This window comes from Lepidochelys olivacea (genome assembly GCF_965140295.1).
Source record: "Lepidochelys olivacea isolate rLepOli2 genome assembly, chromosome: 7".
NCBI lineage: Eukaryota > Metazoa > Chordata > Testudines > Cheloniidae > Lepidochelys > Lepidochelys olivacea.
The window spans coordinates 122,985,486-123,007,653 of record NC_140417.1 but is presented as its reverse complement, the minus strand read 5'-3'; the positions used below and the strand labels follow the sequence as shown (position 1 = coordinate 123,007,653).

The window sequence follows — 22,168 nt, the reverse complement described above, 5'->3', positions numbered from 1 at the left end:
CCCAGCATCCTGTCTTCCGACAGTGGCCAATGCCAGGTGCCCCAGAGGGAATGAACAGAACAGGGAATCATCAAGTGATCCCTCCCCTGTCGCGCATTCCCAGCTTCTGGCAAACAGAGGCTAGGGACACCATCCCTGCCCATCCTGGCTAATAGCCATTGATGGATCTGTCCTCCAGGAACTTATCTAGTTCTTTTTGAACCCTGTTATAGTCTTGGCCTTCACGACATCCTCTGGCAAAGAGTTCCACAGACTGACTGTGCGTTGTGTGAAGAAATACTTCCTTTTGTTTGTTTTAAACCTGCTGCCTATTAATGTCATTGGGTGACCCCTGGTTCTTGTGTTATGGGAAAGAGTAAATAACACTTCCTTATCGACTTTCTCCACGCCCGTCATGATTTCACAGACCTCGATCATATCGCCCCTTAGTCGTCTCTTTTCCAAGCTGAACAGTCCGTCTTCTTAATCTCTCCTATGGAAGCTGCTCCATCCCCCTGATCATTTTGGTTGCCCTTCTCTGTACCTTTTCCAAATCCAATATGTTATTTTTGAGATGGGGCAACCAGATCTGCAGGCAGTTGGCACACCCTTGCTCATCACCAGAGACTGGAAATCGGGCATACATTTTTAATGGTGAGAATAATTCATCCTTGGAACAATTTACCAAGGGTCATGGTGGATTCTCCATCGCTGACCATTTTTAAAACCACAATGGGATCTTTCTCTGAAAGCTCTGCTCTCGGAATTATTGGGGGGCAGTTCTCTGATCTCTGCTGTACAGGCAGGCAGACAACATGATCACAATGGCCCCTGCTGACCTTGAAATCTATGTTTCTAGGATATTCCTGGGTTTGGATCTTCGCTAACAGTTTCCTTCTCTTGAGTTTTCCTGGAGGGGCTAAAGCTGGGATGGATCCAAATGGAGGCCTTCCCAGAACAATGCTGCAAGGAACCCTAGGGGGATGCACAGAGTTTCTGCACACACACTGGAAGTTTTCATTGTACTGATGTCTCTTCGCTGCTTTGGACGATGGACAAACCAAGTCTGGAGCAGGACCGTTCTCTGGCCTGCATGTAGCGAGCCAGCGACGGGCTCGGCAGTCCCTGAAGAGTGGGCAGGATGCGGGGAATTTCACTGGGGGGGGGGCAACTGGACAGGCACAGCCCCTATCTGAGCAGTCGCTGTGCCAGCGAGGGAAGACACAACACCCAGTTCCGCACAGACCAAGGGCAAGCACCAGGATGGCATCTGTCTGAGTACCATTGGATGCACTGGCATATGCGGGCGCACGGTGTGCCACACGCCGCCGGGGGCTGCGACACCAAAGTGCTTTCATGCAAACCGGCTTCGGGCACCCAAGCAACAGATCCCTGGGACTCCTACACATGAGCCCTGCGCACCGCTTTGACCACGCTGCATCAAGCAGAAGCGAGAACATGAAATTGTTTGTCCGAAGCCAGTGGATCGCTCCCTGCCCCAAAAAAGTCATGCAAGTAGATTATACGTCTGGGCTGGTAAATGTTAGGGCTACTTGTCTTCCGTGCACCAGACGAAAAACAGATCAATAAAAATCATGCCACTTGCCTGGCTATGGACAGGCGTGCACAGTTTGTCTTCCAAAAATAAATAAGCCCTGAACTTTGTTTCCTTGCCATCTCCTCCCCTAGAAAGCTGGCAGACCGCCGGCCAAACCCGGCCTCAGGAAAGATTGCTGGGCCTTTCTTTATCGCAAAGCAAACTCTGCTCAAACAGCAGTCTAAAACGTAACCAGATAGGGCAAAGCAAATGCTAATGGCAGACCCGGATTCTTGGGTGTTCGCGTCTTCCCAATGTAGGGGTTATGAAGTCAGCTTTTCGGTGTTTTTGCAGAGCAGTAATTACACCTCCTTCCCAGCACTCCTTTGTCTGCGATCAATGGGTAGCTTTTTGTCTTGAAGGACAATCATCCAATTAGCTGTAAAAGCTGGTTAATTTTTTACCCAGTGAATATAGAAAGAGGAACTGCTGGGGTTTAAATTTTATTTTTATTTATATTTTTTTGCAAGCAGGGGATGTTAACTCATCCTTGGCCTTGTTCGATTGGCAAACCCGAGTGCTCAGAGACCTTCCCTTGGCATGGGGAAAGCGGAGAGAAACCAGACCCTGTTCCTCAGCAAAGGATCAGAGAGTCACACAGCAGAGTGAGTTCAAGCTGGGGCAATACAAACGTCGCAGTGCAGTGACAAGGAAGTGCCCACACGGACTGGGGGGACTGGCTGGCTGGCATTTCACACCCACAGGAAGCTGGGTTTGTTCTGCAAGTTCTCCAGGTGCATGGCTTTCCCCGGGGGAAATCAGCGATGGGGAGGGAAGGCAAATTTCTGTCCCAGCCTCAGAGCTCACTTGTTTTTGGAAGTTTGATACCCAGGCAGGCCCCAAGCACTTCCTCCCTGAGCCAGTACATGACTGCCCAGAAAGGGATGATGGGAGAGAGAAACAAACAGAACTGCAAGATCTGACCGGACAGATGCATCTCAGCTCTGCGGGTCACACTCAGGCCTTAGCCAGCCTAGAGATATATTCAGGCCACGTCTGCCACAGAACGTGCCAGCCTACATTCTAACACCAGCATCCACGCACGCCGCAGCTCAGGAGGGGAAAAGCTACAGGATGAAAGAAACCAGTTATCCATGGCCACAACAATGCAAGCTATTGTGCACTGGGCAGCTGCAAGCAGACGGTCTAAGCCAGACAAGACAGTCCTTGCCACCCTGAACATCGATCCAATTCTGTTCAGCAAGAGGGTCCCGGTGGGGGGAACAGCCCCTTGGAGATTTTCCCCAGTGTAGACCAACATAAGCAGCCCAACACAGCCCACCTGACGTAGTGGTAGGGATGGGAGGGAGAGCAGCCGACTGGCAGCTGGATCCAATTCACTTGGAGGGGCTGCGCAGGTTCCTGGAGAAGGTCAAAATTAGGGAGGCCCAAAGCCACCTTGGCACTCGCTGGCCTGCCCCAGATTCTCCAGAGCCACAGAGTTTAAGGCCAGAAAGATTCACCAGAACATCTAATCTGCCCTCCTGCATATCACAGACGAGAATTAAGACATAAGAATGGCCAGGGTGGGTCAGACCAATGGGCCATCTAGCCCAGTATCCTGTCTTCCAACAGCAGCTGGTACCAGATGCTTCAGAGGGAATGGGCAGGGCAATTATCAAGTGTCCCATCCCCTGTTGTCCAGTCCCAGCTTCTAGCCATCAGAGATTTAGGGACACCCAGAGCATGGGGTTACATCACTGCCCATCCTGGCTAATAGCCATTGATGGACCTATCCCCCATGAACTTATCTAGTTCTTTTTTGAATCCCATTATAGTTTTGGCCTTCACAGCATCCCCTGGCAATGAGCCCCACAGGCTGACTGTACATTGTGTGAAGAAATACTTCCTTCTGTTTATTTTAAACCTGCTGCCTATTCGTTTCATTTGGTGACCCCTGGTTCTTGTGTTATGGGAAGGGGTAAATGACACATCCTTATTCATTTTCTCCACAGCGTTCACGATTAGACCAAAGTATAATAGCTCTCAGGAGACTAAGCCCCTGGTATTTAAACTACTCAACTAAAAAAAAAAAAATTCTACACAGTTTATTTACATTCCAGCATTCCCCTGCCAAGCTGGTAACCCAGAGAGTCTTGTTCTAACACGTGAGAACTGGAGAGCAAAACTAACCCGTCTCCAGAACCATCACGCTAACCACATGGAGCCCAGATGTCAACAGCCAGCATAAGATAAACGAGGGCATTATAACTCTCATTCCAACACGCAGGGGTGTTAACGAAGTCCCGTACACAAGTGGCACGAACCTATTTGATTTTTTATCTTGACAGGGCCCTTTTCAGGGGGAGTTTTGCAGCATTCCTGGAGAAACGGGGCAATGCTTTGTTGTGAAATGGGCTTTGCCAAAGCCACATCAAGTTCACTGCCAACTGAGAGTGGGATCATCAAGTGGGAAAGTTCCACTTCAAAAATCAATGCTGAACTGGACTATACCATGATGTGGCTGTATATGTGGTGACTTTCTTCCTGACCCTACTCCGCAAGTCTAGGTTGTGCCCTGAAGCATGACAATAGGTACCCCTTTAACTTTTACTCTAGCGGGTGTAATTGCATTGCTACGTTAATATAGCAATTTTCTACTTATTATGGCCGCTTCAGATAAAATAGTGCAGGGAAATAGGTTAGCGTCTAACAGACTTTTGAAAATCTCCCGGCCAGGGCCCGTGAAGAGGGATTACATTTCCATGTGCTGCCATTACCCGGACCTTCACACAATAACCAATAGCTCAGTGTCTGAAAACACACTCAGCAGCACCATGTGTTTTGGCTATTATTTTTTAAGCTGATATTTTTAAGCTGGCTGCATAGGACTCCTGGCTAAAGCACAGCTTATGTCTCTTGCCAGCCTGTTTTTCCTGGGGCAAGCTCCTTCCTAGTTTCTGATCCTAATTACATTTTTCTGCTTCTAATTTAAAAGCTTCCTTTTAAGAAAATGGAATGACTTACAATACTCAAGAGCTGAAATCCTATCTGTCTTCTGATCCTGCACTTACACAATGGGGCCTCTTGATGTCTTCACAGAGGGCTCTGAAACCTGTGTCAGACTTCTGGGAGTTGAGAAGGAAAAGGAGTGTTCCCAAGAACCCAGTTGTGGCATGCATGCTGTATCCACCAGCTGTTACTGAGTACTTTAACTGCAGTGTAGACATATCTTTACAGTAGAGACCCATGGCTGGCCAAAGGCTCGAGGGGCTCCAGCTGCGGGGCTGTTTAATTGTGGTGTAGACGTTGAGGCTGGGGCTGCAGCCTGAGGTCTGGGACCCTCCCACCTCGCAAGGTCCTAGAGCCCGGGCTCCAGCCCAAGCCCGGAAGTCTACACTGCAATTAAACAGCCATGCAGCCCAAGCCTTGCAAGCCCACATCAGCTGGCACGGGCCTGCTGCGGGTTTTTAACTGCAGTGTAGACAGACCCAAAGAAGACACCACATAGCACTGCGAGAGGGTCTTACAAAAGCTGCAGTGATTCTAGCCTGCCTCGTCCGTTTGTCAAAGAACAGAAAGGTCCCGCTCAAAGGCAAGGGAGCCAGTGTTGAGCAAAGAAACAAATCCATAGTCAGTGCGGACCTGTTGGCTCCTGTGGGCCCCCACTTTTCACTGCTGTCCCTTCAGTGCTCACTTGAGGTGTTTTCCCACATGTGAGGTATTTCCTTATCACAGCGTGAAAAGGCCCCTGGGGGAGCAGGCAGGAAGTGCACCTTTACCTTCTCCTTGGGGCCTGATTCTGATCTTGCTTACGCAAGCGTCTGTTCACTTCAGTGGAGCTGTTCTTGATTCTTACACTGATGTAACCCTCACTTAATTGTTCTGCTGGAAAACGAAGCGTCTGTTACTTTTAAAACTTGTTCCCTGATCCCTATCATCCAAGCAGTTAATATTGATATTAATGAGTGATAGCGGCTCAGGTTTGCCATACAATGCGATACAGGGCTGTACACCCAGCCCCCAACCATGAGACATGTCCAACTGTGTTCTCCTGCCACCATTGTTCATACCACCTTCTCCTTTCCGGCCTGGCTATACTTTTGGGGGGATCACAGGAATAGAAAAGACACAAGGCTAGAGTTGGCCATTGATCTGTTCCAGCCATGACAGTGTCTCTGTTCCTAGGGGGGAAAACAGTCCCCATGGGCCACGCAAAACATGAAGCTGAGTGGTGCAAATTCAGTTACAAGGGTGAATCAGGAAGATTAGCTGCAGCTTGAGGACACGGTTCATATTCATCTCAGTTCACTTCATTTAAAAATTAACAGTCATAGGTCTGCACTTTGGCCATTGCTGTGTCCGATTTTCATGAACAGATTTTACCCCATGAGACCAAAGTTTCGTAACACTGAGCTCATCTAAATACTTCTCATAAAGTGATGAGCTTTGCACACAAAGGGAATGGAGAGGGTGGCTCAGACATAGCACAAGCCCACATGGGCTGCATGCTATTCCGCCAGTCAAGACACTCCTGCGCCACTCCAGATCAGAGTAAGTCGTGTTGGGCTTTACGTTTTTAGTGTCCGTTCAAATTCGGGGGCATCAACCGGAAAGTCAGTGCCCAATGCCCAGCTGTTACATTTAAAGCGCAGTACTCTGTTCAAGAAGCCACAGTCCCACCTGCCAACTGTCCAAAGCCTTACTACACTTAAAAGAATCGATTTTAATGGGCAAGGAAGCCTCATTTGAGTTCCTTCCGGCCTGCAGAAGAGAAGAATGAGGGGGGATTTGATAGCTGCTTTCAACTACCTGAAAGGGGGTTCCAAAGAGGATGGCTCTAGACTGTTCTCAATGGTAGCAGATGACAGAACGAGGAGTAATGGTCTCAAGTTGCAGTGGGGGAGGTTTAGGTTGGATATTAGGAAAAACTTTTTCACTAGGAGGGTGGTGAAACACTGGAATGCGTTACCTAGGGTGGTGGTAGAATCTCCTTCCTTAGAGGTTTTTAAGGTCAGGCTTGACAAAGCCCTGGCTGGGATGATTTAACTGGGAATTGGTCCTGCTTTGAGCAGGGGGTTGGACTAGATGACCTTCTGGGGTCCCTTCCAACCCTGATATTCTATGATTCTAATGATCACCAGACTGCATGTGGAAAAAGCCTGTGATCCCGTCGAGTGGGCCTGCCGGCAAAAAGCTGTTCTTGGACTGGTGAAGGAACATCTTAAATGAAACTGCTACCTAGCGCTCTGAAAGCTAGACTCCAGCTTGGAGTAGAAACAGCCCCTGTCACCACTGCATTGTAGTTATCACTTAGGCTGCCCCACCTCCCACTCCTAGTTTTTACCCTTGTGCTTGCTGTTGGCTATTAAATTGTGTGGCTTGAAAGAGTTCCAAGGCATTTACACATATCAAAAGCTTTCCCAAACAAGCTTTTGTGCCAGCAATATACTCAGTGCTCCCAAGAGTTTTCGACTGAGCATGTCAAACAAAGCACTTGTGTCAAAAGCTGAAATCTCTTCCTGTCACGGAAGACAACAGAAATCCCCCATGCCACCGTTTTGGGGATATACATTTATTTCCTTAAATCCAGCAGGCTAAAATTCACTGTGAACATTCCCACAATCCTGCTCTCTCATTCATAAACTCTCAGATAGTTAGGGATACATATTCTGCCTTCTACTGAAAATATTCTGCCTTAACCTGCAAGCCCTCGTTAAGAAAAGCACAATCAAATCATAGTCAACAGATTTCTCTCCCCATATTATAGGCCACCATACCAGCAGGTAAAGATATCAAGCCAGAGACAAAATACATTGCAAATGTCGCAGCTTTTTAAAGAGTCCAAACTGAAATCAAACCCTATTCCTTTGTTCTTAGAGGTCAGAAATCAAACTAAAAATTGCTCCATGATTATAAAACAAAAGGGCAGGGGGCCCTCCATTTTTCTCATGTATTTTGTTACCCCTCGCCCAGCAAACCTGCATTCAGTTTTGAGAATGGTTCCCACCACACCACAACTTTAGCTGGAACAACCAACTGGATAGGAATGTTTTTAACCGACCTTAGCTTTCTATATTACTCTAGGATTGTAAGCGCTTTAGGACAGGGAAGGCCATTTGCCATGTTTGTACCTTGGCTTGAACAGAGACCAATCCGGTTGAGGATTCGAGGTACTATCACAAGAGTATTGCCTCAGGACAGGCAAGGATACCCCAGAAACCGCTAGATCCAGCTTTCTTATTCAGAACACTAAGAGCTATGGAATGGAAGGAGCTTTTAAGAGAACCCAAATTTGTCACCTGTTCCATTAGAAGCCCAACTGGGCTCCTTCCATCTCTCCATTCCCCCTGCCCCCACAGGTTCCCTGTTGCCATCCTCCCATCCCCATCTATTTTAGGGACTCTCTGCCTCGTGCCAGGGGATCTTGAGCCCCCTTCCCACCACTATTCTTATTCTCATACATGCCAAGGCCAGAAGAGACCAGTGTGATTATCTAGTCTGACTCCTTTTATGGCAAAGGCCAGAGAACTGCCCCCAAAATAATCCCTAGAGCAGATCTTTTAGAAAAACAAGCAGAGAAATGACATCAAGTCGAGTGTAAAGCCTCGCAAGGCCATCCAACTAAGCAGCTTCATTCATTCAAGCTCGTACACTCAGAGCGAATGCTCCCCATTGGAAAACAGCCTCCCACACCAGTGTTATTAGCATTTGCGACATTGACTCAAACACAATCCGCCCATGCACAGCCTCTGCCCACAATGGGATCTCTTTGTATTGTTCTCTCCACAGTCACTGCAAAAAGACATACCTGCAGACAGGTGCCCTATAAGGAGCTGTGAATTACATTCCAAAGGCTACCCAGCTTAATTTCCCATTAACTCTAAATTGCCCCAAGACTTGCCCCAAGCAGCTTTTCCATCCCCCAGAACTCCCGAAAATGCTAACGGTCACAGATCACTTAAAACTGGCAGATCTGTAACGCAGTGATCAGCAGGCAGTAGGACATTCCTCTACGTTAGCAAGCCAGTCAAATGTTCGAGTCAGTGAGTTACTGCCTTCCCTTGGAGTTGCTGTTTAGGTTAGATTCACACTTGAGGACCTACATCTTATCGCTGGGACCAGAATTAATATTCTAGTTGCACCCAAATGCCTCAGACATTGGGCTAGGCACTGTGTAGATACAGAGTGGGAGACGGTCCTTGCTTGCAGTCCAGACAGCCAGAGGGAATACGATCTCATTTACAGATGGGAAATGGAGGTGTAGGATTAGGTGACATATGGAAGTGAATCCCAATCTCCTAAATCCCACTCCAGTGCCTTAATCACCAGGCTACCCTTGGACCTGCAGTGATTCCTAGTAGATCTAGCGCTCCTCATTGGCCTTCCCCACACCCCTAGTTACTTGGAACCATGGGTAATTCTGTGTGTAGTATTACTTAACTAGAGACGACCCTACTGCCAGAAACTGAGACACGGAGGGTCAGGCCGAGCGGTTGGAGCAGCGGCAGTCCAGCCTAGTGGTCAGTGTGGTAGCAGCCAGGCCAGGAACCAGAGGTCGGAGCTGGAGCCAGGAGTCAAGAGTGGGGTCGGAACAAGGCACATGTAGGGCTGGAGCAGGCAAAGGCATGCAGAGTCTGTCACCACTATCAGGCAGGGGACAGGTCCAAGCCAGGAAGTGACACTCGGCAGACTGAGCTGCTATGGCTCCTGCAAGGCTTATATACCTGCCCTGAGAGTCACCAGACCCGCTCCTGGCTTGCGGGTTGGCTCCGGAGCCTAGCACAGAAATGACTCATCACCACACGTGGCTCTAGTTCAGGGATGACCAATCACCTCGCATCTACCTGTGATGTCACTGGGACCCATCTTGCACAGCTCACTTCGTTTTTCCAGTAAAAGCGGTTTTTTACTTGGAGGGTAGCACTGGATTATGGAACTGCAACACCCAAACCTGCCCACGTGCAGAGGCCAGGAGCCCTGATATCAAGTCAGCCAACATGCACCAGAGAATTAGCTTAAGGGCTTCTCAAAACCAGCTTGGAGGCTTATTTGAAACCAGAGCCAGCTCCCCTTTTTTAGCATTAATTAAAAAAAAAAAAAAAGAGAATAGTCCAGAGGGAAACGTCAGGTCCCATCTTCTATTCTCTGTGTTACATAGCAGCTCAATCCATTCTTCAGGGACCTTCTATGAGCAGCATCTTCTAAGTTAAGTAAAACAGGCTAAATGCTTTTTTTAAGTACACAAGACGTGGAAGGACAACGAGGTGCCTCTCTGCGCCTTCAGCTCCTCCTCAACTAACCCAACAAATGCTAGACACAGCAGCTGTAGTGAGAGCGGCAAGTTAATGAGTTGTCCCAGCACTTCAGGGAACGATACTTGCATTGGAGAACTGTACAAAGATTTGCAGAGTAGGGCCTCTGATGTTCCCTCGTGTCCCTGATCTCTGACTCTGAAAGATCAGCACCAGGGTGAAGTCTCAGAAGATCCGCTCTGCCATGCTCTCTGCACTAATCAAATGCAATTATACTCCCTTGAAACAGGGCCGTGCCTTCTGCCTTATCTCGCGTGGCTCTCCCTGTGTCAACAGATGAATGCTCTTTACCCTTCAGTACATGCAAGCAAATAAATTGGAATTATGCGCTCATCTCTTCTGTAGTAAGAGCTGTGAAAGCGCTAACAAAATACAAATCGGAATAGCAGGAGACTACAAGATAGTACATTCAAAGACGGCAACACACAAGTGCTCAAAAACACTTGCACGCTAATATGGCTAAAACTAAATGTACGCCAACCAAGTCCCGTCTTCTTTCACTGCACCACTCTCATAAATCTGGTCACACTTTATACGAAGGGTGTCATATGCACAGCTGGTAGGTGCCATCTATAGTTAAAGCTGTCCAACGCTTTGCACAATAAGACCCAGTTTTCCATTGTTTACAACTTTGCTAAACTTAAATCCTTCGGGCTGCTATGTCCTGGGCCCCTGCGACGGCAGAGGTCTTGATGACCCCAGGGGTCGCTTCCAGGCTGCGTCCTACGTCCGCTCCTCAGGCAGAATTATTTTGTGAAAGCTGCAGCTAAATACGTTTTGCCCATGCTAAAAAAAATTTCTTCCCCGTGTTTTCTTGAGAAGCTCTGGTGCTTCTGCTTTGGAGCAGGGCCTTGAAACGTGGCAGGGGAGGGGAGGTGTCACCCTGGCACCAGGGACGTGTCTTTTGCCATTCCTGTGAAAATTCACCCACATCTGGCCAAATTATAAGCCTGGAGTGGGGTGGGAGTGGGGAGAGGAGCCACAGGTGCACTCTCAGTTCACACACACTAGGACAGGCTTGTTAAAGTTTGGCAGCTAAATTCTCCCAAGAGGCCATCTGCACTGAGCATGCTCTAGCCCCTCACAGCTTCAACATGCAACTGGACTGCACATACGCCATCCCCACAGAGCAACTGAGCATGCTCCACCCCAGGGCCGCAGGGGCTGAGCAGGACTTTCCCTGCAATTGCTCCTCTCGCTGTCGGTGGCCACTGTGGCACTGGGCACCAGAACTGAGATCAGGGAGACTGTCTACTCTCCTGCTTCCCCTTCTGGCATCCAGGCAACCAGGAGGAAACAGAGGAAGCACCCGATTCAAACGCAGAGGACGAAGAAGTGGGAGGAAGGGTTTGCAGGAGCTAGAAGACGGAGAGCAGAAGCCAGGATGGGTGGGAGTGGGGAGGAGGAGAAAGAGCTGAGGGACAGGCACAGGGTTTGGGGTGGAAGCGTAACCACTAGAGCACATTCCCCCTCCAAAATCTAGAACTGTACCCAGATCCTGAATCTCTCCATTCCTCTGCTGTCAGCAAACATCTGTGAAGCCCACTGGCAAAGTGTGCGCCTCATTCCCCTCTACTGGCAACTCCACATAGAGGATGACAGCCTATTACTGCTCTTATTATTCCGTTAGCTCAAGTGGCAGACGTCTGTGCTGTGGATCAAAAGGTCCACAGCCTGCTCTTGACCAAGCTGGGGTCAATATGGTTCCAGATCATAGAATCATAGAATCATAGAATATCAGGGTTGGAAGGGACCTCAGGAGATCATGAATCTGGGGCTTTTAAAAATAAAACTTAGGAAAATCACAAAGAAACCTGAATTAACAGAGTTACGCTGTCTTAACGTTCCAGCATTCCAAAGTTAAGAAACGCCGGTACTAAGGTTGATTCGGCCCCCTTGGGCACATGCGTTACGACACAGTCTTTAATTACACAACCACAGACAATTACCCCGCCAACAGGACCCTGCCTCATTCAGTAACTGAAGAGTTATTCACTATTTTTTCTCCCTCTTCCTTGTTCAGTGTGTGGCCTGAGGCCTGTTTTAAGCACAGCTCTTCTAAAGCCTGCAATGAGCACAAAGTTATTAACTTCCTGCTGGGGCATTTCTATGATGCTCTCTCACCATGGCATCCGAGTGCTTTACAAACAGGAATTCATTTTCATCGCACACCCGAGAGTAGGTGGGATTCTTACCCTCTGCTAAAGATGGGGAACTGAAGCACAGAGATTAAGGCCAAGCATCTACTAATTTTGGGTGCCTCATCTGGGACAACAAGGCCATTGTTTTCCAGAGTCCTTAGCATCGTCATAGCACATGTGTTCAAAGGACAGCTCCCTCTACTTCCACTGCGGCTGTGAGCGCTCAGCACTTCTGCAAATCCAGCCCCAGGTGTTTCGTGCTGAGCACCCAGAAAATGAGGAACACACAGTTAGTGGCCACCTGGGAAAAGCTGGGTTTGTGTGACTTGCCCGGGGCCACATAAGAACTCGGTGGCAGAGGCAGGAAAAGAATCCAATTGTCCAGGGCAGCATTTCGCTGCCTTACCCAAGAGACCATCTTCATTCATTACACACCTTCCGACTTCTGCAACAAACTGCCAGGATCCTCCCATGGGCGGTCAGGACCAAGGGTCAGAGCAGGGGCAAACCTGGGTCTGCAAGTAGCATAGGAGTTCATAGTCAGGTTCCAGGCCAGGGTAGATACCAAGGGTCAGACTCTGAGTTACGTTTCAGGGTCCAGGTCAGGAGGCAAAGTCCATATCAAGCCAAGGTCAAAGCCAGGAGTTCGGGAGCGGGACTAATCATGGCACCAACAGGAGATCCACACCAGTGGCGGGACACTTCATGGAAGGCCCCGTGGGTTTACACAGGGCATGGAGCCAAACAGGAGCCACGAAGCTGCTGCCTGTCAAACCCTTGAGGCGGAACATCCCATGGTCTGTGTCCACAGTGGGTCATGGAAAGTGGAGCGTAAGCAGGTTACAGCTAGTGCTGGGTGGCAGCATGAAGCTAGCACCGATTCAGGCCTAGGTTCTCGACCCATGGGGCCTTATGCAAATGAGGCACAGGTCCTGCATAGGTAGCCTCCTTCGCTACCCAACCCTGGTTCATCCCTAGAGCAGATCTGCATGAAAGGGGCAGCGGGAATAGTATTCAACCGTCTTTAATGCCATAATGCATATGCCCCCGAGGGGGCTGAATTAGGGTTGCATGGGGCCATCTTAAACCGGCCACCTCCTGACTTTGCAGCCTGAACATTCTTCTGAATAGTTTATACAAAGTTAACCCATTTATAGGCCTTCTATTAATCACCTGCTCCAGGTGGCTTATAAACCTCTGTAAGAGAAACTAATGTCTGCTTATATCGTCATCTGTATTATCTTAGCACCTAGAAGCCCCAGTCACGGACCATATGATTAACCCTGTATAACTGCAGCCTTCCTATACAGCAGTAGCTCTCAAACTTTTGTACTGGTGACCCCTTTCACATACCAAGCCTCTGCGTGCGACCCCCACTTATAAATTAAGAAAACTTTTTTATATATTTAACACCATTATAAATGCTGGAGGCAAAGTGGGGTTTGGGGTGGAGGTTGACAGCTCGCGACCTCCCATGTAATAACCTCGTGACCCCCTGAGGGGTCCCGACCCCCAGTTTCAGAACCCCTGCCCTGCAGTGTGTGACCCACAATTCATTCATTTCAAGACGAACGTGTAGCAGGTACACAAAGGCTGGTTTTTGGGAGAGAGCAGCAGGAAGAAAAGAGGGGGAACGTGGTGGCTTGAGGATCCAATGGCACATCCCAGCCTAAGAGAAGAGATGGGGGAACTATATTAAGGAAGAGGGGTGGAGGAGGGAGAAGGAGGCCTGCTGCTTACTATGGGTATGGCGCATCCTAGGGCAGTGAGCGTACTGTGATCTTCCTCAGCCTCTGGCACAGACAAAGCCGGCAATGTCAGGTGAGCTCACTGGGAATTCATCAATGAAAAGTTTTTTCATTGGAAAGTGCTGATTTGTCAAAAACAAAGAGGTTATTTTATGGGAAAGGGCCTGGTCTGGTGACGTCCCTGTTTTGGGAGCTGGGGAGGGGAGCTTCAAAATTGCCAGCGCATCCTGTTTTGGCATTTTTCCAAAAGAAATGTTCTTTTCGGTTAAATTGCAGATAATGTATAGAAAAAAACCCCAAAAAAGAAGTTAAAACAAGGTTGAAATCAAAATGTTTTCATTGACCCAACGCAAAATACTGTGGGGAGGGGGGGGGGTGCGTGTTGCAGTTTGTGAAAAGGTGCAAGATTTTGACTAATTCAGGCCAAAAAAAGTGTTCAAAATACTGAAAAATTTGCCAGGACGAAAAAATGGTTTTCTGCTCAGTTCGAACGCCAGGACCTCAATGGCGCCTAGGGAGTACGTCGAGTGAATGAGCCCAGGACACCTCCCTTGTGCAGAGCCAGTGGGAGTTTTGCTGTGCTGGTTTCCTCTGGAAGCCATCAGAGCCTCGCGAACGCACATCCTCCCACAACTGACCATTGCTGGTCTGTGGGTGACTGGGAGGAGCGGGCAGCGCATGTATTAAAGCACCAATGGGAGCCATCTGGGGTTGAGGGGAAAACACTTTCCCCCCCCCCATTCTTAATTGGACAATGGCTTGGAATGTGCCACGCAAAAAAACCTCAGGAAGGGATGGCCAAATAGGAGAAGATAAAGAGACATGCGGAATGTCTTCCAATAAATCAGAGCCCCACTTCCCTGCACAAAACCTGGAAGAAGTGACTCAAGAGAGACAGGAACACATCAGCCCTGCAGTTAACCAGGGAGACGGTACAGCAGGAACAGGCCAGAGCAGTCTACTGCATCAAACAGAGCAAAATCAGCACCCAAGCAGAGACCTGGCTGCTGCCAGGAGCTTCAAAGCTTTAAAACCAGGAGTTGCCCATATAACACCCTCTTTGATTGCTAAGAATGGGGAAGAAATTCAAAATCTAATCCTTGTTGTATATTTGCGCAGTGCCCCTTTAACCTGCCCCCTCAGAAGCAGGGCTGGAGTGCAAACAGCATCTCATGTTCTGATCCTGCACATCAGGAGAGAAGAAGGGGGAGGGAGGTGAACTTACTGGGAAGCAGAAAAACAAAGTGATGGATGACAGCACACGCACTCAGTACTTCGAAACAGAGCTCTCAGCATTCCCCCTTCACAAAAGCCAACAAGAACCGAGGGATGGATTACGATGTACTGGGTCCAAAAAAGGAGAAGTAAATCCATATGATTTCTAGCTGAAGGATCACACTCAGAAATGGTAACAACAAAGGGACACTGTCGACCAATAAAACTCTTCCTTGCCTTTGTTACTCAGCACTGTCAACTCTTGTGGTTTGATTACCAATCTCACAATATGCTTTTGAATCCCCAGCTGCTGGAGTCACATTATTCCATGAGAATCGCTGCTTTCATTTTAAAAACGTATGTTTTTTCTAGCCCTCAGGGTTGCAGAGGAAAGCAAGAATGTGTGACCTTTTGTAGCGATAATCAAGGTGGGCCATTTCCAGCAGTTGACAAGAACGTCTGATGAAGAGCCAGGCGGGGGGGTGGGGAAGGGGTGGGGAGGTGAATAAACATGGGGAGATAGTTTTACTTTGTGTAATGACCCATCCGCTCCCAGTCTCTATTCAAGCCTAAGTTAATTGTATCCAGTTTGCAAATTAATTCCAATTCAGCAGTCTCTCGTTGGAGTCTGTTTTGAAGTTTTTTTGCTGAAGAATTGCCACTTTTAGGTCTATAATTGAGTGACCAATGAGATTGAAGTGTTCTCCGACTGGTTTATGAATGTTATAATTCTTGACGTCTGATTGTGTCCATTTATTCTTTTACGCAGAGACTGTCCAGTTTGACCAATGTACATGGCAGAGGGACATTGCTGGCACATGATGGCATATATCACATTGGTGGATGTGCAGGTGAACGAGCCTCTGATAGTGTGACTGATGTGATTAGGCCCTACGATGGTGTCCCCTGAATAGATATGTGGACACAGTTGGCAATGGGCTTTGTTGCAAAGATAGGTTCCTGGGTTAGTGGTTCTCTTGTGTGGTTGCTGGTGAGTGTTTGCTTCAGGTTGAGGAGCTGTCTGTAAGCAAGGACTGGCCTGTCTCCCAAGATCTGTGAGAGTGTGTCCCCGCCCACCCGCTGTTCCTCAGACGTTCTTGTCAACTGCTGGAAATGGCCCACCTTGATTATCACTACAAAAGGTGTGTCTCCCCCACCCCCCCACCCCACCCCCCCGGTATGCATCCGATGAAGTGAGCTGTAGCCCACGAAAGCTTATGCTCAAACAAATTTGTTAGTCTCTAAGGTGCCACAAGTCGTCCTTTTCTTTTTTCTCAGTTTGGACAGTAGAACTAGATCAGATTCCATTCCACTTTTAGATAGTTTTAATAGCAAGCTCTTGGAGAGTAGAAATCCACCCTGGACACATTCTCCATTGGCTGTGTAATGGCAATGCCTTAGTGTCTCAAGGCTTCTCCAGAGAGGGATGCTGACTAGTGGTGAACTTCAGACGAGCACTCTTCATCCATTTAGAGACACTTGGTCCGCCGGGACTTTCTCCCCAGAGCACTTTGTCTCCGGCTTATGGCTGGTAACTACATTAGCCACCGGCCATCAGTCAGTAGTGGAGACAGCTTGGTTCTCAAGTGAATTTCCTGAGTTTTAGGTATGTGTCGCAGAAGTTAAAAGGGGAGGGTTACTCTGCATTAGGTTATCATAATTGATTACATCTGTGCCTTGCACACTGGTCACAGTTTCACAGCGTTTAAGGTCAGAAGGGATCACATTAGATCAGCTCCCTCCGTATTCTTGGTAGTTCACACCAGCTTTCAGCCCTCCCAGTCTGTTATTCGATTTCCCCTACACACACACACACTCCTTTCCAAATGGTCAGCCACCTCCTAATGGGCACCCAGGTTCACTGTGACACAGACCCAAAGATCGGCATCTCCACTCCTCTCTGGAACACTGGTACTCTTCAGCACTGGGGATTAGTCAAACAGATGCTATTTGTCTGGCGAATGGGGCTGAAGTATCTGCTAGGTTTAGAGCCAAAAGCTGATCTAGCTCGTTACCTCCCTAATCTGGAGAGGGAATAAATCAGTGAATTGCTAGGATCAGGAAGAACATCTCATGGCAACGCATCAGGCTCAGAAAGTGAAATGTACAGAGTCATACTCAGAGGCCAGTCTCCGGAGCTTCTCGTTATCTGCCTTCAGCAGCTCCAAGAGTATTCTTAGGCCCATGGCTGAGAATTGTCCTGGGACGTTAATGGGAGCTGGGGACAGCATTATGTGCACTCCAGGCTATGAACTGGCTTTTAGTGTATCCCTGTTTCCGCCCCACACTTCAGGATTTGACACGCTCAGACCCTCTGGCTGGAGCTCCTCTCCGACTGCTACGGAGCGGAAGAAGAGCCGCATGGGTCCGCTGGTTCTGTTTGTTCAGCTGTCTTCAGTTTCCAGCAGCTCTCACTCCATCACTCCAATAACTAGCAACCAACCTGCAACACCGCCCCCGCCCCCAGACAACGGGGCCCACAGACTCCTTCCTGCCAGCAAACGTATCCCCGCTCCAGAGCCAGCCCCACCTCAGAGCACTACAGAGCAACAGCTGATGGGACACGCTAGAAAGAGGAACATGTCCAGCCCAGGGCTTGAATGCAGATGCACAACGAGTGACAGCAAGCCTGGGGCTGGTGTTCCCAGAACACCGGTATGGGACACAAACCCCCCTGCCCCACCCCGAACTACTGCCCCCTCACTCCTCTGGTGTTAGGGATTTGATTTTGACTCCTTCAGGGCAAACCTCAAGGGGGCTCTGGGCTTGACAGAAGGGGGCACAAGGAGAGGAAGAAGGGCCGGGTGCTGTGGAAGAAGCCAGTATTGATACACCAGGCCTCTGTCCAGGAGTCTCTCCACCAACCTGTGCGGAGTAACTGGCCCCTGCCTCTCCCTGGGAGGTCGCATCAGGGAGCTAGCTCAGAACAGAGGCGGTGAGCACGTGGGATTTCCTGCACCACACCTGGAAAGCAGCGCCATCCTGAAGGACTCAGGGAGGTGGGTGGGGAGTGGTCCGTCTTTCAGAACTTGTGGGGAGAGACAGGCAGGCTCTCATTCATTCAGCAGGGGAAGCCAGAAGCCAAGTTTACCTGGCTCCTGTCCCTCAACTCCGGGGTAAAAAACCCCTATCCCTTACCAGGACAATTTGCGTCATTTATCCGCACAGCGGAGGGTTTGCTGGAAGCCGTTTGGCTTTGCAAGACGCTCCCATGAAAGGGCATGTGCAAGCAATTTCCACGAATCTTCTCTTTTATTTACTAATCAGAAACCCAAACAAAGCAGCCCTGTGTTAGTTCTGTGGTCTGAGGACCACCAGCGATCTGCGGTGCCTTCCTAGCTTGGGTCTGCACAGTGACACGCCAGACGGCCGGGGGTGGGGGAAGGACCTTTTACCAGAAAGGACAAAAGGAGAGAGAGGAGTGCTAGGGCATATGAGAACCTGAAAGTGAAACTGGCAAAGCGGAGGGCTTGATTCAGACCTCACGCCTGGGGAAATGATCCAGCTTCAAGAGCTTATGTGAGAGGCGATTCAGAGCTCAGTTTTCATAATCCAAGGTTCTGGGTAACCCAGAGAAATGCAATTTTTATCGTGAGAGCTTTCCTTCACAGGAGGGGTGTTCTGCCCATACTGCTCCCCAGTTTTCCCCTCAAATGCTATGGCTGGTTATTTCCCTTATGTTGCAATGTACACACAGGGGATGTCTTTGCTGCACAGAGCTAGGCACAGGTGCCAACCAGCCAAGTTGAGCCTGCAAGAAGCCACGTGGCAAAGCCAGCACATGTGACCATGTCCTCACTTGCGCTGCGCTCCCCGGTGTGTATCGCTAGAGCTTCTGGGGGCACATCCCAGGGTGCTCTGAGCTGCGGTGAGCTGAGCCGCTCTGATTCCCTCCCACCAAATCGTGGGAGAACTTGTCTGACCTCCTGGGCACGTGGCGGGAATTGTGGGCAGGCACTGGAGGACGAGCAGCATGGGAATGGTTTAGCCTGTGTGTTCACTGCAAAGTGGGCAGATAACCAGCCCCACTGAAAGTGGAACCCGGGCTCTAACCCCGCTTCCCCAGTTAGCCGGGGTTTAAATCACCAATCTCGGGTGCAAGTTTTGCATGTGGACTGGAGAGGGCTGAGGGGCAACAACCAAAAAGCCCGAGTGAACTTGGCAGCGAATCATAGGATCACAGGATATCAGGGTTGGAAGAGACCTTGGGAGGTCATCTAGTCCAACCCCCTGCTCAAAGCAGGACCAATCCCCAATTTTTGCCCCAGATCCCTAAATGGCCCCCTCAAGGATTGAACTCACGACCCTGGGTTTAGCAGGCCAATGCTCAAAACACTGAGCTATCCCTCCCCCCAGACAGACCCATAGCGTAGGTCAATTTCCCCAAGCAACCCTACGTCTCTGCTACCTTGGACTATCTGTCCAAGCAAGAGGGAATCCCAGTAACAAACTCAAACTAGAGTTCAGCACAATAGACCAGTCCAGCTGTGACCTTAGTGAGCACAATTCCCACTGAGCTTAGCCGGATTTGCTCCCACTCGCACCAAGTTCCTCCATGGCTCCATTACCTTAGAGACTAGGAACAGGGCATAAATATACCAACAATCCCCCCCAGACTGAGTCAGACTCCAGCACACCAAGGCAGCCCATCCACCTCCTGCTCAGAGGGGCATGCTCTCCCTCTAAAGCCAGCACAAGGGGACTGGAGATAAAATCCAGAAGGAAAGAAAACAACCAAGCCCTCAAATGGTAAGTACGTTTGGAAAGACGATGCACAGGGCTGGGAAATGATCACTTCCCCAGCAGCGCCGCATCCGAGCTGCGCAGCAGCTAACTCCGGGCTGACAGTGCTACGGCAAAGGTTCCCAGCAGCACGCATTTGTCTTTTCTTTCAGACAAAGCTGTGCCGTTCATCATAACATGCTGGATGTGACCTCCACTTAACCCTTCCCAGGCTTCGTGGTGCCAGGGCTTTATTTTCAGGTTAGAAGCGGAAGCGTAATTTTAGAGTTACGCTGAGAAGAAAACGGGGCCACAAATGTAAAAAGACTCTTGACACGTTATTTACATGGACAAGTTTCCCTGCTGTTGTTAGCAATACCTCCGGCTTCAAGAGTTTCCCACTATTTATAGATCCAATCTGCTTGTCCCTGGCCGTGCTCTTTGTGACAGTTTGCATTTCACTGGGCTCGAACAATGAAAGACCATTTAAGTCAGTTTCATGTGCGCTTAGTGCCAGTTTTACTTCTAGTTTCTTTGTGCCACAAGGTTTGGGTTTCAAAATCCCTCACTGGCAACCTGCTTACCCCACCATCACTACAGTACCAGAGCACCTCACGAACAGCAGTGGACTGATCCTCGCAACAGCACTGTGCGGTAGGATGTACTTGCCCCATTTTACAGATGGGAAACTGAGGCTCAGAAAGGCTAAGTGACTCGCTAAAGGTCCCACAGGAAGCTTGTGGCAGGGCCGGGAATTGAACCAAACTGCCTCAATCCAGTGCTTTAACCCCAAGACTGAATCATCTCCCCTTTATTTACTCAAAGATACATTTTCTTTCAAAAATCCCATGAAAACATTTAATAGAAGCATTTTTATTGGCTTCAAGTTTTATAAAACCTTGTTTGTTTTTTCCCCGTAGCTTAACTGTAAGTTGATGTCCCCTTTCACTCAGCTTTCAAGATGAATATTAGAAGAAAATTACTTCTACCTTGGACAAAAGCTTACCATAGCTGCACAGCACTTTGTCCCAGCCAAGGTTATTTGCACGTACATGGCTTTGTGTAGGACCTCCATTCAAAGCACAGTCCTGCTTGCCCCCCAGAAGTCCCAGTAGGCAGAACATCGGGTATTTTAATTCTGCTGACGTCCTCTCTCTCTTTCTCTCTCTCTCTCTTTCAAGTCACAAACTAGAGCAAAGCCTAAGTCTAATAGCTGATGTCTGTTCAGGGCATCATCTTATTACAAGGCTGCCGGAACGCTCAGCTTGAAGGTTTTATTTTCAGGTTAGCTGCAGGGTTGGGACTGGGAGGTCCACGGGGGAGGGGAGGGAGGAGAGAGAGTTTATTCAGAAAATTCACATGGAGATGATTTCGCCATGACCTTATGAAAGCAGAGCCCTAGCACTGACAAAATACGACAAGGGGTCGCAAAGCAACAAGAGCAACAAAAATAGAAATTCTAATCACACCGATTTCCAAAGCAAGTAACAGGGCAGAGAGGAGCCAGCGAGCTTCACCCTACCTTCAAGCCAAATACACACCCAACCCTAATATTGTACACAGGGTTTTCAACACCAGAGGAAGGGCAGCAAAGCAGATTGGAAGCCAAACTCAGCTCTCTCCCTGCACTATTTTATCCAGGGTGGGTGGATACAAACACACACTCTCTGATAGCTTAAGCAGATACCAAGTCTTTTGCGGGACTCTCACCAGACCTCTCCTGTTTGAATTCTACAGCAGCTTTCACTCCATCAGCTCAAACAGCTTTACAAAGCATGAGTGATAAACTGTTCTTCCCTGTACCTTAAGCTGCAGCAGCTACACGAGTTGCATCAAACTGTCAATTTCAGCCTCCCAGGCAAACTCCAGAAACCCAGGGGACAGCTTCTCCCTCCCCACCCCTCACACATCCCGTCTCATTCACCTTTGAAATTACCTTGATACCAGCTCCCGTGCTTGGACCCTTACCTGAGCTGCTAACACAGACGCTCCATGCATAGTTATGAAGTAAGGTAATGCACCTAAAAGCAGCTACTCCGCTCCGGAGCACAGACTAGACATCAATTATTCCAAGTGCTCCTGGTTGTTTTTTCTTCCATTCAATCTTCCACAACCGCTGAATAAATCTCACAGCTACAAGAACACACTACATCCCTAAAGGGAAGGGAAGGGAAAGATTCGAACGGACTTTAAAAACCCCTCAGTGGGCTATCAACACGTTTTCCAGACCCCAAACCGAAATTCAGGACCGCCACAAACACTGGTTTTCTGCCCTCTCCAGAGCAACCATGCCAAGAGGAACAGAGATCCGCTGTGTTGAGCATGGCTCCATAACAAACCAGAGGGAAATGTGGCCACAATAGACACCCCCCCCCCAGCCCCGATTCAGCAAATCACTTAAGTCCAGGCTCAAGTTTAAGTCCTACCGAAGTCACTAAGAGTTGGGCCTTTATTCCGGGCAACACTTAAGCTCCTGTTTAAGGGAGGGGGAAGGGGGGACATAAAGGAGCC

General features: G+C 49.0%; 1 protein-coding gene across 8 annotated transcripts in view; it reads right to left on the bottom strand.

Annotated features, from left to right (window-relative positions):
• The window catches only part of SEMA4G (semaphorin 4G), a 131,008-nt gene that overhangs the window by 86,618 nt on the left and 22,222 nt on the right, over positions 1-22,168 (bottom strand). Inside the window, exon 1 of one of the 8 annotated variants that reach the window (XM_084633646.1) lies at positions 21,626-21,981. The exons of 6 other annotated variants lie outside the window; for them this stretch is intronic. The gene's annotated coding sequence lies outside the window, so the exon portion shown is untranslated. Of the gene's footprint in view, positions 1-20,663; positions 21,425-21,625; positions 21,982-22,168 lie in introns of those variants that run through there. One more of the 8 variants, XM_084633645.1, reaches the window with a different exon arrangement.